The 16,067-nt window shown below is 39.1% G+C and overlaps 1 pseudogene; it reads right to left on the reverse strand.

Moving 5' to 3' along the window:
* Positions 1 to 3,844: 3,844 nt before the first annotated feature.
* Positions 3,845 to 4,933, reverse strand: LOC140598115 (olfactory receptor class A-like protein 1; annotated as a pseudogene).
* Between the last annotated feature and the right edge of the window lie 11,134 nt (positions 4,934 to 16,067).

The following is a 16,067-nucleotide window of genomic DNA, read 5'->3' on the forward strand; positions in this document are numbered from 1 at the left end:
AGAGAAATAACAACAAACACCACAGAAATACCAACGATTATAAGAGAACATTATGAAAAATTATATGCCAACAACTTAGAACCTGGAAGAAATAGATCAATTCCTAGAATTGGATAACATAGCAGAAATGAAAAAGGAAGAAATAAGAAACTGGAACAGACAGATAACCAGCAAAGAAATTGAATCAGCAACCAAAAATCTCCCAAGAAACAAAGTCCAGGACCAGATGGCCTTCCCGGGGCAATTCTACCGGATATCTAAAGAAGAGTTAATATCCATTCTTCTCAAATTATGCTCAAAGCAATCTATACATTTAATGCGATCCCCATCAACATAGCAATGGTATTTTTCACAGAACTGGAACAAATGATCCTAAAATTTGTATAGAACCACAGAAGATGGGCTGCCCTGGAACTCTGCCCCTCTCTCTCTCTCTCTCTCTCTCTCTCTCCCTCTCTCTCTCTCTCTCTCTCTCTCTCTGTCCCTTCTCTGTGTATTCTCATGAATAAATAAATAAAATCTTTAACAAAACAAAAACAAACCACGGAAGATTGAAAATAGCCAAAGCAGTGTTGAAACAAAACCAAAGCTGGGGTTCCAGATTTCAAGTTATATCACCGAGCTCTAGCGATCCTATGGTGCGGGCACAAGAAAGAGAGCCTTAGATCAATAGAATAGAATGGAAAACCGGAACAAGACACACACCTGTAACTCTATGATCAATTAATCTTCAACAAAGCAGGAAAGAATATCCAACAGCAAAAAGTCTCTGCAACAAACGGTGTTGGGAAAACTAGGCAGCCACGTGCAGAAGAATGAAACAGGACCACTTTCTTACACCATGTATGTAAAAAATAAATTCAAAATGGATTAGGGACCTAAATGTGAGACCTAAAACCATAAAAAGAAGAAAAGATAGGCAGCAATGTCTTGGACATGGGCCATTGGATCTTCTTTCAAGACACGCCTCTGAGGCGAGGGAAACAAAAGCAAAAATAAACTATTGGGACTTCATCAAGTTGAAAAGGTTCCGCACAGTGGAGGAAACAACCGTAGCGAAAAGGCAACGTACAAAATGAGAGGAGATATTTGTAAACGACGCATCCGATAAAGAGTTAGTGTCCAAAATAGATAAAGCAAATATAAATCTCAGCATCCTAAACACAAATTACCAACCGAAAATGGGCAGAAAACATGAATGGACATTGTCTCTGACAGGACATCCAGATGGCCACCAGACACACGGAAAGTCACTCAGCATCACCCATCACCAGGGAAATGCAGACCCAAACCACAATGAGATGTCACCTGACAGCCGTCAGAATGGCTAAAATTAACAACACGAGAAACAACAGGTGTTGGTGAGGCTGGGGAGAAGGGGGAGCCCCCTTGCACTCCTGGTGGGAATGCGAACAGGTGCGGCCACTGTGGAGAACGGTGCGGAGGGACCTCAAGAAGTTAAAAGTAGAGCGACCCTACGATCCTGGAATTGCGCAGCGAGGTACTTGCCCCGAGGATACAGAAGTACAGATCCTAAGGGGGACGTGCAGCCCAGTGTCTGCAGCAGCGTCATCAACAGCAGCCGAACAGCGGACCGGGCCCAGGCGTCCAGCGACAGATGAGTGGGCACAGACAATGGGGGAAATACAGTCACTGCGACGTCACTCGGTCATCAGAAGGGATGGAATGAAGCCATTGACAACGATGTGGGAGAACCGGAAAGGACTGATGCTAAATGAACTAAGTCAGTCAGAGAAAGACAAATACCATACGATTGCGTTCACGTGTGGATTTTAAGAAACCAATCAAACTGCAAAGGGGCGGGGGGCGGGGGGAGATGAGAGAAGCAAACCAAGAAACACATTTAACCATAGAGAATAAAGTAATAAATACCAGAGGAATGGGGGGGGGTGGATAGGGAAATGGGATGGGGATGACGGAGGGCACCTGTGACGAGTACCAGGCATTGTAGCCAATGGTTGAATCACTATGTGGTACACTGAAACTATGTTATACTGTGTTAACAAACCAAAACAAGCCTGAAAAAATATGGTCTACATCCTCTATCATTAGGAAGTTACCAATGAGAACAGCAGCGAGATAGTGCTACACACCATTTAGAGATGCTAAAGTCCAAAAAAAAGGATCCCAGTTGCTGGAGGGTTGTATATGACAGGAATGCTCCTTCATGCTGGGGATGTGCATACGGTTGCTTTGGAAGACAGTTTAGCAGTTTTTTCCAAGGCTAAATAAATCTCACCTGAGGGCCCAACATTCATACTTCTAGTATTTAGATAATTGTTTTGAAAAAACTGTTTCCACGCAAAAACTGGCATGCGAGTATGCGCGGTAGCTCTATTCATCGTAGCTAAAACCTTAAAGAGATCAGGATGTCCTTCAGTACATGAACCCATAAGCAAACTGCGGTGCATCCAAGTGAAGGGTGCCAGGAAGGCCACACCAGCCTGCGAGAAGGGTGCACATGGGGCCGGCTGGGCCCGTGCACACAGTCCTGTATGAATCCATGCGTGTCCCCCGAGTGCCCTCACCGGTCAGGGCTGTGCTGGTCCCTGGAGCCGCCCGGGCAGAATGGGGCCAGGAGCACTCTTCCCAGGTGGGGCAGTGGAAAGAACAATACATAACCTCTGACACCCTCCACAACCCTTGACTGGGGTTGGGTTGGATTTGAAACAGTAAGTGACCAGGTAAACACTTCATTCTTCTATTAGAGCCTCTATTAGAGGACCAAAGGGCAGAAAACCAATGCTTCAGCTCAAGTTTGGACTCACATGTGACCCTGGGCAAGTCCTGTCCACCCTGGGGGCCCAGGCAGATGGAGGAGAAGAAGAGAGCCAGTTATGTTTAAACTTAACTCTGACCCTGACCCCGACCCCAAACCCCTAACCCCAGACTTTGACCCTAAGCCCAAACCTGAATCTATACCTTATTTCCTAACTACATACCAGAACCATCTGACCTGCATTATCCTACTACGCCATAAGCTGAGCATGCAGCCCTTTGTAATAAGCTGTAATTGTGACAAGCTGCCTTACTTTCTCTGGTGTGGGAGATACCTAGTTCTTGGGTGTTGGCCTTTTTGCCCCCTTCTTTCTTTTTTTTTTTAAGATTTTATTTGTTTACTTGAAACAGGGAGCACAAGTGGACAGAGTGGGAGGCAGAGGGAGAGGGAGAAGCAGGCTTTCCACTGAGCACACAGGCTTTCCATGCAGGGCTCAGTCCCAGGACCCTGCGTTCATGTCCTGAGCCGAAGGCAGATGCTTCACCAACTGAGTCACCCAGGTGCCCCTGCCCCCTTCTTCTTTCACTCTTCAATTCAAACCTCAAGTCGTCTATATGTTCAACAGTTCTCAGGACAATAATATTTCTGGTGTTTTGAGATCTTGTATATTTCTTAGTGTTTCTTCTTCATCTTAAATGTAGGTAAAAAATTATTGCAAATTTGAACACATTTCTGAATTTATATGAGAATATTAATAATTCTACTTTTAAAATTAAATATGACATATTTCTGACACACAAAGTATAGAGCACAATTTAATAAGCACACACATTTCATCACTTTGCTTAGAGCTAAGGTTACCTTACACAAAAAAAGTAACCACTACCCTTTTGTAGGTTTATTGATTTCTATAATTGTATGATAATGTTTCCAATATTATAAAACATTCTACATTACATATCTGTTGCTATTTTATAAAGTTTAAAACTTATATACATGGTATCATAATCTAAACCTTACATTTAATCTTTAAAATGTTTTTTAAACATTTTAAACAGTAATTTGTAAACATTTGAAAACAATAATTTAATTACAGTTCTTTGGATTGTTAACTCAGTTCAATGGGGACGATAAATGTAACTCATGTCATCGATAAGCATGTTAATCTATATTCATACAAATGACTCCTGTGGTGCAGAAGAATGCTAAAGAGTGTTCTATGATCAATGAATTTTCTTTAAGAAGAGAAAAATCTTTTTGGGGGTTTCATGAAATTTATTCTATTTTCATTTTTAATTAGAAAGAAAGAACAGATAGTTGGGTAACATGATGAAAAAAAGTTATTAAATTTCTCCAGTTGCTCCTTTTTCTTACTTGTATAAACTAAATAAACAGTAAGAAAGGTGTTGGTCCAGTAAAAGAAAACAAAGCAGCTCACCAGTATGAGAATGACGTGAGTAGCCTTGTTTTCAGGAGAGCGTGAAGACTGGATGGTACTGCGAACATTCTGAGCTGCTCTGTGATGTCTGTAAAGGATATTCACCATGTAGATGCTACTACATGTCATCAGAGAGAGAAAGGACAAATCTCGAAGGAATACCGTACTTAGAAATATTGATGATATCTGGCCATCATGTGCACTGCTTTTACAATAAGCAATCTGATACCCAAGTCTATCATCGGTGATATTCCCGTTGGCCACAGTTCGTAAAAGGACCACAGAATAGATGGCCATGTTGATCATCCAGAAGAAAAGTAAGGAGGGTTGAAGGAATGCAGGGATTTTGTATTTGAGCCAGGCCCATTTATGACTACTTAGAGTAATAGTCACTGCCTGAAATGTACTCTGGAGGGCGGTTGTGCACAGAGAAATGCTCCGGGTAACTCTCTGAATATAGAGCACTGTTTTACATCCAGTATCGCCCATCTCCACTCTAATTCCAAAAGATGTAATTATATTTGGAATCCCTCTGAATATGAGCGTCAGAGCATTAGCCAAAGTTAAGTGGGCAAGAATCATATCTACAGGCTTCTTATGAGGAAAAATTAAACATGTGTACATATATAATGTACAAATAACAATAACAAAGAATTCCCCATGAAACCAATACAAGTTTGAAAGATAAAGAAAATCCCCCAAATTATGTCACTGGAAATCATTGTCTTTCAGTCTCTCTTAGATCTTCAAACCAAGTCCAGTACATCCTATAGACAAATAATTTGATTATGAATATAAATAGTAAAGGTAATTGAGACTGAGGGCTAAGCTATCAAGTTTCAGGGAGTCTTCCTGCAGAATTGGCAACTACGTAGCTATACGAGGGATCATCGAGGTTCTTAAAGAACAGAACTGTCAAGGAACAGATTTCAATGTTTATGAAGACAGAGAGTATCATATGTTCTGTGCCAATTAATAAAAGTAAAAGCTCATGCTTTCTCTCTCTAAAATAAATTAAAATTTTTTAAAAAGAAATGTTGTTCAATTTATTTATTAAGTTTTTATTTAAATTCCAGTTAGTTAATATAGAGTGTAGTATTAGTTTCAGGTATACAACACAGTAACCCAACACTTCCATACATCATCCAGTGCACATCATGACAAGTGCACTCCCTAATATTCATTCTGTATTTCACCCATCCTCCTCACCCACCTCTCTTCTGGTAACCATCACTTTGTTCTCTATAGTTAAGAGTTTGTTTCTTGATTTACCTACCTCTCTCCCTTTTTTCCCTTTAGCTTGTTTGTTTTGTTTCTTAAATTCCACATATGAGTGAAATTGTATGGTATTTGTCTTTCTCTGACTTATCTCACTTAACATAATACTCTCTAGCTCCATCCAGGGCATTGCAACTGGCAAGATTTCATTCTTTTTCTATAACTGAGAAATACATAAATATGAATATGAATGTGAATATATATGCCACTTCTTTATCCATTCATGAGTCAATGAACATTTGGGCTGTTATAAACAATGCTGCTGGAAGCATCAGGGTGCATTGTGTCCCTCTGAATCAGTATTTTTGTATCCTTTGGGCAAATACCTAGTAGTGCAATTGCTTGATCGTAGGGCAGTTTCATTTTTAACTTTTTGAGGGAACACAACTGGCTCCACAGGTTTGTATTCTCACCTAAATACAAGAGGTTCCCCTTATCTTCACATCCTCACCTATTGTTTCTTGTGTTCTTGATTTTAGACATTCAGACAGATGTGAGATAATGTCTCGTAGTTTTGATATGAATTTCCCTGATGATCAGTGACATTGAGCATCTTTTCATGTGTCATGTTGATGAATTCATTTATCAGTTCTAACTCTGAGCATTTTCTGAATTTTATCTTTGGCCTATTGGTTGTTTTATAATATATGGTTTATTTTGCTTAAAATTTGAAAGTTATCACTGTAAATGTTCATATTTAAAAGGAAGATAGAACACAACACAATAATATCGTTTTATATATAAAGAAACTAGAAAAAGAGGAGCAAATTTACCCTAGGTAGCAGAAGGAAAATGATAATAAAGATTAGGACAGAGAAACAAAACAGAGAGTAAGAATACAATAAATTCTGTAAAACAAAATGTTTGTTCCTTTCAAAGATTGACAAAATTGACTAATCTTAGATGGATTAAGAATAAAAGAAAGAAGATTCAAAGCACTAAAATCAGAAAAGTGGACACATGACTAACAATATTACAGAAAAAAAATATTATGAACAGTTTTATATCAACAAACTAGATAACTTAGATGAAATTGACAAATTCCTAAAAACATAAAATTTACCAAACCTACTCAAGAAAATATAGAAAATATGGATTCCTGGGTGGCTCAGCAGTTTGGCACCTGCCTTTGGCCCAGGGTGCAATCCTGGAGTCCCAGGATCGAGTCCCACGTCAGGCTTCCGGCATGGAGCCTGCCTCTCCCTCTGCCTGTGTCTCTGCCTCTCTCTCTCCCTATGTCTATCATAAATAAATAAAATCTTTAAAAAAAGAAAACATAGAAAATAAATCTAAACAGCCCTAAACAAATAAAGAGCTTAAATTAGTAGTCAAGAACCTTTCCCTTCAAAAGAGCTCAGGATCACGTGGCTTAACTAGTGAATTTCCAATAAAAAATTTATCCTAATGCCTCTCAAATTCTTCCAAAGAATAGGAGGGAACAGTGCCTAACATATTCCATGAAGTCAGCATTATACTGATATCATAGCCAGACAAAGGCATCACAAGGAAAATAAAAGGGGGGGAACAAAATCCCTTATGAACATAAATGCATAATCCCCCAACAAAATACTAGAAAACTAAATCCAGTATCATATTAAAAGGAGGACATACTATGATCAAGTGAAATTTATCCTAGGAATGCAACGGTGGTTCAACATATAAAATCAAATACTGTAATATAGCACATTAATGGAATAAGAGGAAAATACATACCATCATTTCAGTGCATTTGGGAGGAAAAAACAGCATCCTTTCATGATAAAAAAAAAATACTCAATATTCTAGGAATAGAGGGTAACTTCCTTAACATGAGAAAGGGCATATATGAAAACCCCAAAAGTAGCACCATACTAAATGGTGCCTGAAAGACTGAAAGCTCCCCTCCTAAGATCAAGCACAAGACCTTTAAAGATGCCTGCTTTCACTGCTTCCCTTCGGTATTATCCTGGAATTTTCAATCATAGCAATTAGTTAAAAAAAAAAAATCCTCAAAATGGGCAGGAAAAAGTAAAATTATCATATGGTTTCACTCATATGCCGAATATAAGAAATAGTGCAAGGGACTGTATGGGAAGAAGGGGAAACTGAATGGGGAAAAATTAGAGAGGAAGACAAACCATGAGAGACTCATGTCTGGGAAACAAACCGAGGGTTGCTGGAGGTGGGTGGTGAAGGGGTAACTGGGTGATGGGCATTAAGGATACCCGTGATGGAATGAGCACTGGGTGTTATACACAACTGATGAATTATTGAAAACTCCATCTGAAACTAATGACGTACTATATGTCAGGAAATTGAATTTAAATTAAAAAAATAAATTAGTAAAAAAAAATCAAATAAATAAGTCAATAAAATTAACTATATTCACAACATAAACTATGACTACCTCAATACTTGTATCAAAATTCCTTGATAAAATTCAAAGTGCATTCAAAATTAAAACAAATGGTAGGAAACCAAGAACAAAATGGTACATGCTTAACTTAGGAAAATATTATCTGGGCCTGTGATCATCCTGCAAAATGACTAAATACTGCAACCTCACTTTGAACGGGAAAATACCAGGTTGACTCACCATTTTTTGTACCAGAGGAGATGATCTACAAGCTAAGGCAAGAAAATGACTAGCACACATTTTGGAAAGGAAAGAAACCCCACAATTTTCTCATTAGGCGGTATCATTTTCTAAGTATAAACTGCAAAGAATCTAGAGTTTAAAAATTACAAATAAGAATTTTACAAGGTAAATGGATAAAAATATCACTATATTATAACCATTTGCATTTATATACCAGAAACAAACTCCTTCTATAAAATAAAAGTTTAAGGTTGAGATACTACCTAAACAGTATAAAAATATCAAGTAAGTATAAATAAAAACAAAAGACATGTGAAAGCAGTAAGAGAAAAAGGATATAATTTTTCATGTTCAAAGCCTCAAAGATATAATATGCAAATAATGTCCATGTTTCCACAATGATGCATAAGTATTATAGAATCCAGGTCTGATTCTCAAGATGATTTTTTCACCTGTACAAATGTCTATGATACTCACAATGTCAAAAATAATCAAAGCAATTTTAAAGGAAGAAAAGAATGTAAAGAATTTTTCCATGAAGTATCAAGGTAAATCAGTATGAAGCTACATCATTAAGATATGATGGGTTTGGTGCCAGGAGCACCTTATGAAACAAATTAGAGTTCCCAGCAGTCAATCAACACAGTTTTTTAGTCCCGATACATGTGATCAAGTAAAGAAGTATGGTTTACAACCGTAGTGTAGGTTCTTTTCTAAGTATGACCTGAGATATTTCTGATATCATGTCACATAAAATATCATTTTCATATGCACTGAACACCTAATTGTAGAAACAAATCTATTAAATATTTTATAGAATAATTATCTTCAAGAGATTAGACCCAATATATTTTTCTTGAATTTTTTGAAAGCCCAAGTGTAAATAAAAATATTAAAAGATTTTTATGTCTCTAAAATTAAGACATAAAGTGAGTGTGCTAACAAGCCCTAGGGAGGAGGAGTTCTTTGCCACAAACATAACTGCAAATTCTGGTATGCAGAATGTATTTGGGTATGTGCATTGTACTCAGGCTAGAAGAAGGAATATTGACTATAAGAGAAACAAAGGAAAAGGGGAAGAAATGCAAAAGGACAACAAATGTACTTCTGGAAATAGGGTATGGTAGTGAAGATCTTGGAAACAGCAGAAATACCGTGATTATTAACAGAAAGGGAGAATGACAGGGTTGCAGAAGCAGATAAATGGAATAATGAGAAAAATTACATAAAATACTAACCTGGGGGAAAACGATTAGGTACATAATTAAAAGAAATAAAAGACTGTAGAGTATCTTTAAAAATGGCTTAAAAACAAGTGCATACAGGGCACCTGGGTGGTGCAGTTGGTTAAGTGTCCAACTCTTGGTTTTGGCTCAGATCATAAACTCATGGGTCCTGAGTTGGAGCCGGGTCCTGCTCCACACTCAAAGCAGAGTCTACTTAAGACTCTCTTTCCTTCTCCCCCTGCCCCTCTCACACCCCACACTTGCTCACACACACTCTCTCTCTCTCTCTCAAATAAATAAATAAATCTTTAAAAACAACAAAACAACAACAAAAAGTGCATAAAAGCTGAAGAGAAAGTGCAACCAATAAAGAAAGCAAGAAATAGGAATAGAAGGAGTAGTAAGTTGGATGAGCTCCAAAGTGTGAAGGACCAGGAAGGAATAAGGAGGAAAGGCAAAGACTAGGCTACGCAATCAGTACATGGTATATGTCAATCTATCATCAAGTATACGTAAGACAATGTGCACTAATAATGTTATCTCAATTAAACGTAGAGATTTTTTTTAATACATGCAATTAAAGAAGAAAGATGGAGATAGCTAGGAAAGCCAAAGGAGAAATTTAAGAATTTAATGAATGGGGAATTAACTAATATAACAGCAAAAGAAAATAATAGAACAATTTTTAAAAAGTGATATAGTAGGGGCACCTGGGTGGCTCAGCGTTTGAGCATCTGCCTTCAGCTCAGGTCGTGATCCCCAAGTCCCTGGATTGAGTCCTGCATCAGGGACCCTGCTCCATGGGGAGCCTGCCTGTCCCTCTGCCTCCCTCTCTCTGTCTCTCATGAGTAAATAGATAAAATCTTTTTTATAAAGTGGTATAGCAAAACCAAAATACTTATCATACCATAAAAAATTAATACAAAGAAGAAATAAAGGAGAAATTTTAAGAGATAGAAGATCAAGTTTAGATTTGAAAAGAAGAGAATAAAATGAGTAGCAGAGTTCAGGAAAGGACTTAGTATCTCCTTTGCAGCCCTGAGACCCCAGTCACAGCAGCATCCTTACCAAAGCCCGTCTCTGTGGCTCCAGGGCAGGAGGACAACGCTCATGGGCCGTGCTGAAGAGCAATGGCAGGATGTCAGGGTTATGGAGAAGGGGCCATGTGACTTCATCTCCCCCCTGGGCACTAACTGCTTTGTTATCCAAAATGGAATTGGCCTTGTGTACAGTGACTCAGCCCGGCATGTACAGCATGTACACAGGAGCCTGAGCGGGACTCGGTGGTGCCGGGTGTCTCCTGTTAGGGTCATTAAGACCATCAGTCACAAGTGCACAATTACCTTCTGATGTAACAGACGGCTCCCAGGTTGGCCTAGTTGTAAATTATTCCTCAGGGTTCCAGAGTAATGATGGGATGCTAATCAGAAGTTCAGTTCTCTCAGCTGACCAAACTATGCGGACACTGGCCACAGTGCAGCATCCCTGAGGCTGGGGTGGTGACTATTCAGAGTTGAATTTCAGGTTTCTGAAATTTCCATATAAAACAAGCATATTGCTTTGTCTTGTTCAATGACCAAATCAATCCAGTTTTTATTTTAATTCTCAATACAGGGTCAGTGATATAATGTACACAACTTTAAATACAGGAAAAAAATCTCTTTTATTTAAATGTTTCTTTTTGAAATAATTATAGATTCACAGGAGGTTATCAGGGCAGAAAAGTCATATTAACCCTTCACCAAGTTTCCCCTAATGATTATTATATCTTTCACAATAGGGTACAATATAGAATTATTTGATGACAATGCAATGTGTATGTACAGTATTTGGCTCATGTGTAGGTTCATGTAACTGCTACCTCCCTCAAGATACAAAACTATTCCACCCAGAGATGCCTGAGTGGCTCAGCGGTTGAGCGTCTGCCTTCAGCTCAGCGTGTGACCCCGGGGTTCTGGGATCGAGCCCCACATCGGGCTCCCCGCAGGAGCCTGCTTCTCCCTCTGCCTGTGTCTCTGCCTCTCTCTCTGTGCCTCTCATGAATAAATAAAAATAATAAAAATCTTTACAAAAAAACCTATTCCATCTACATAAATGTTCCCTCTTGCTACTTCTTCATATTCACATTCACCCCACCACCACATATCTGTTTTCCATCACTTATTTTTGCTATTTCTAGATTGCTATATAAATATCATATAATTATATAGCATATAATCTTCTGGGATTTGGTTTTTATCACTGAGCTTTAGTCTCTGGATCCATCCACGTTGTGCAGGCATCAGTAGCTAAATTTTTTTCACTGTGGAGTAAAATCCCTGATATCAGTGGCCCACAGTTCATTTAACGTTTGCCTACTGACAAACTCTATAGTTGTTTTGCAGTATGGCTACCACAAACAGACAACAGTTTTGCATTACTCTGAACTGTATACGAATCTTTGTGTAAACATAAGTTTTCATTTCTCTGAAACAAATGCCCAGAAGCACAACTGATGTACTGTGTGATACAGGTATATTCAATGTTTAAAATAACTGCAAAACTGCTTTCCAGAGTGGCTGGGACATCTACTACCCTACCACAGTGTAGGAGCAATCCAGTTGCTGTACATCCTCCCCAATATTTAGTATGTGATTATCTTCTTAAAAATTGTGGTACACTACAAATAATGTAAAATCTACCATCTTCACTGTTTATAAGCATATAGCTCAGAGGTATTAAGTATATTCATGTTGTTGTGCAATGGATCTCCAGAACTTTTCCATCTTTCAAATCTGAAATTCTATGCCCATTAACCAATGCCCTCCTTCTCCCCTTAATCCCAACATCTGGTAACCACCATTCTTTCTATTGCTATGAATTTGGCTACTTAAGATACCTCATTAACTGGAATCATATAGTATTTGTCATATTGTGACTGGTTCATAATACTAGGCTTAATGTCCATTCTGTAGTGTGTGACAAGATTGCCGTTTAAGGTTGAATGACATGCCAGTAGATGTATATACCACACTCTGTATATTCTTCCATCCATTCATGGATTTCTTGTGTTTACCTTTTTTTAAAAAGATTTTATTTGTTTATTCATGAAAGACATAGAGAGAGAGGCAGAGCCACAGGCAGAGGGAGAAGCAGGCTCCATGCCAGAAGCCCGACGCGGGACTCGATCCTGGGACTCCAGGATCGCGCCCTGGGCCAAAGGCAGGCGCTCAACTGCTGAGCCACCCAGGGATCCCCTTGTGTTCACCTTTTGTGAATAATGCTGCTATGAACAGGGGTGTGGAAATATCTCAAGACCTGCTTTCAATTCTTTTGGATTATACCCAGAAATGAAATTGATAAATTACACGGTAGTTCTACTTTTGCTTTTTTTGAGGAACTGCCACACGGTTTCCCATAGTGGTTTTCCAGAGCTTCTCATTTTTCCACATCCTTGTCAACACTTGTTGTTTTCTGATCTTTTGATAGTACTCTTCCTAGTGGGTGTGGAGTGATATTTAACTGTGGTTTTGATTTGCATTTCTCTAATGATTAGTGATGTTGAGCATCTTTTTGTAAACTTGTTGGTCATTTGTATATCTTCTTTGAAGAAAGGTCTGTTCATATTGTTGGATCATTTTTAAACCAACTTACTTGATTTTTTTCTGTTGAGTTGTAGGAGTTGTCTACATACTCCTTATATTATTAATCCCTTATCACTTTAATGATTTACAAATCTTTTCTCCCATTCTATAGACTTTTTTCACTCTGTCCATTGTGCCCTTTGATGCATGAGTGTTTTAAAGTTTGATGTAGTCCCATTTGTCTTTGCTATTATTGCCTATGCTTTTGGTGTCACGTCCCAGAAATCACTGCCAAATCCAATGTTACGAAGCTTTCCCCTGTGTTTCCTGCTAGGAGTTTTGGAGTTTGGGATCTTATATTTAGGTCTTTAATCCAGTTTGAGGTAACTTGCGTATGCCATTATCTTATATTTTAGCTATTTTGATAGCTGTGTAGTGATACCTTATCACGGTCTCAATACTTTACTAAAGGGTAGTGACGTTGAACATCTTTTCATGTGCTTATCTGTCATTTGTATATCTTATTCAATGAAATTTCTCTTTGTGTCTTTCTTTTTGGGTGTCCATTTTATAATTAGATTGTTTGGTTTTTAAACATTGAGTTCTCAGGCTTCTTCACATAATCTAGATAGGACTCCTTTGTCAAATAATATAGCATGTAAATATTCTCTCTCAGGATGTAGCTTGTCTTTTTATCTTTTTAACAGAATCTTTCAGAGAACAAATGATTTTAATTTTTATGAAGTCCAATTTTTCCTATTACAGATCATGCTTTTGGTGCCCTGAGATTTTTCGTTTGTTTTGTTTTTAAAGATTTATTTATTTGAAGAGATGGGGGGGGTTGCAAAGGGAGAGAGAGAATCCTCAAGCAGACTCCCAGCTCAGCACAGAGCCTCACACAGGGCTCAATCCCAGGACCCTGAGATCATGACCTGGGCCAAAGTCCAAGGCTTCGCTAACTGAGCCGCCCAGTTGCCCCATTTTTTGTCATGTTTAAGAACTCTTTACCAAGACCCAGGGCACAAGGAATTCCTATTTTATCTTCTAAGAGTTTTATAGTTTTACAGTATACATATGCTTGATATCCATTTTGAGCTTTTTAATAATGTGTGGGGCTTAGGTGGAGTTCTTAGACAGATGGATTACACAAATCTTCATTTCTGAAGTGTGGGGATCATTAATACTCCTGCCTGAATTGGATCAGTGTAGTTTTCCATCAGCTTTAATCACAGAAACTGGTAGTAGTAAAAGTTATCCTAAAGGCTCGCTTGTATTTCAGACACCCTTGGCCTTACTTCCACTGTGTAGTAGCAGCCCAATTTCCCCTTGCTAACTGAGATCAATGATCCCACCCAGTACAGTAGCTCGCAAAAATATCTTCATGTTTATTGAACACTCAAAGGTCTATCCACATTTCTCCTCCCCACACCTCTTTGTCACCAATTTTCTAATCATATTCCTTCCAAATTGCTAACCATCCAGCTAAACCGTTGGCCACAGCCCAAAACCTTGTATATACCCATACTTCTGACTACTTCTTCCAAAGCAAAATGAACAATTAGCTGCACCTGATTGTTCCCACTCAGAAGATCTCCTTTCACCACTGTCCTTCATGGATGTCCCAGAAAGGGACTGTGGTGCCACATTTGTCCACTTTTGAATGGTGCGTGCATATTATCTGTAAACCAGGCTTGAGCTTTCACTTTCCTAGTCAACTAATAGTGCAGACATCCCTAGGAGGCCATAGATGCAGGCTAGGAGAGAGAAGGTAATGTAGCAGGAGTGAGGTCCATGGGCTTTTGGGTTATGTCTTCGTGTAATTTCCTTGTGCCTTCAGGGCATGTACAAGCCTAATCTTGTATGGACCGCTTCCATTCAACAATGGAATACTCCTGTGCATGCCCGACCCTATGGCTTTATTGGTCAGACGATGTCTAGCTTAATACTGGAAACTCAGGCTGCATAGTAACTTGGTGGCCCATGGTAGCATTCAGTCTCTACCAAGGCCCAGTAGCAAGCCAAAAGCTGTTCCCCAAAGAGAGATGATAGGGTTTTTGGAGGATAATAGGACTTCCCTCACAAATACTAGGTGTCCACATTGTGACTCACATCCAGAAGGCCTCTACCTACCACTGCTGCTTTGAGAACTATTGGATCTGCTGCATCATACAGCCCAAGTAGCAGAGCAGCTTGCATGACAGCCTGGACCTATTGCAGAGCCTTCTCTCATTTTGAGTCCCACCCAAAACTAGCAGCTTTTCAAGGTCACTCAGTAAATGGACCCAAATGAGGAATATGTTGCCTCCAAATTCCAAGAAGGCCCACTAGGCATTCTGCCTCTTTTTTGCCCTTTAAACGGAATATCTTGACATGCCTGGTGCTAAGGGACCTCTAGAAATTTCACTGAGGAGAAAGGCCTTTGAATTTATCATATTTAGTTCTCACCCTCTGACATGCCAATGTGTTGCCAATAACTCTGGGGTATTTGCTACTTCTTACTCACTAGGTCAATCAATATAATGCCATCAGGACCCATGTGGTGTCCTGTGGAAGGGAAAGGCAATCAAGATGCCTGTGGACCAGATTATGATATATAGTTAGAGAGCAGATATACCTCTGAGGTAGGACAGGGAACGTGTACTTCTGGTCTCGCCAGCTAAAGGAAAAATATTCTGTTGGTCTTTACTAATAGATGTCAAGGTGTGGTAAAGGCATTTTCCAGATCAAAAGCTGCATACCCAGGTATGGGGGGTGTGTTAATTTGCTCAGCAATAAAACCACATCTGGAACAACACTTACAATTGGAGATACCATCTAGTTAAGCTTACTAGAATTTACCATCATTTTACAAGATCCTTCTGTTTTCTGCACAGGCCAGATATGTGAATTGAATAACCTATGAGAGATTCACCACTCACCCCCCAATTTTCCAAGTCCTTTCAAGTCCTTCATGGTGGCATTAATCTCTTCCAGAATGTGGAATTTCTGTTGGTTTACTATTTTCCTAAGTAGAAAGAGTTCTAGTGAATTCTACCCCTCTTCCTTCCTACCGGTATAGCGCTATTCCAGCAGCCAGGGAAGCAACGCGGTTCGGCCAGTTACTGAGTATGTGAATTCAATAAATGTAATTCCGTTACACAAGATCGCTCTGGAAACATACCAGGTGCGCTCGGAGATGCCCTGGCACCAAACTGCCTTGCTCACCTGGTCTCCCTAAGCCCCCGTGCTGACTTGTGGACCACAG

The sequence above is a fragment of the Vulpes vulpes genome, chromosome 3 (genome assembly GCF_048418805.1).
Source record: "Vulpes vulpes isolate BD-2025 chromosome 3, VulVul3, whole genome shotgun sequence".
NCBI lineage: Eukaryota > Metazoa > Chordata > Mammalia > Carnivora > Canidae > Vulpes > Vulpes vulpes.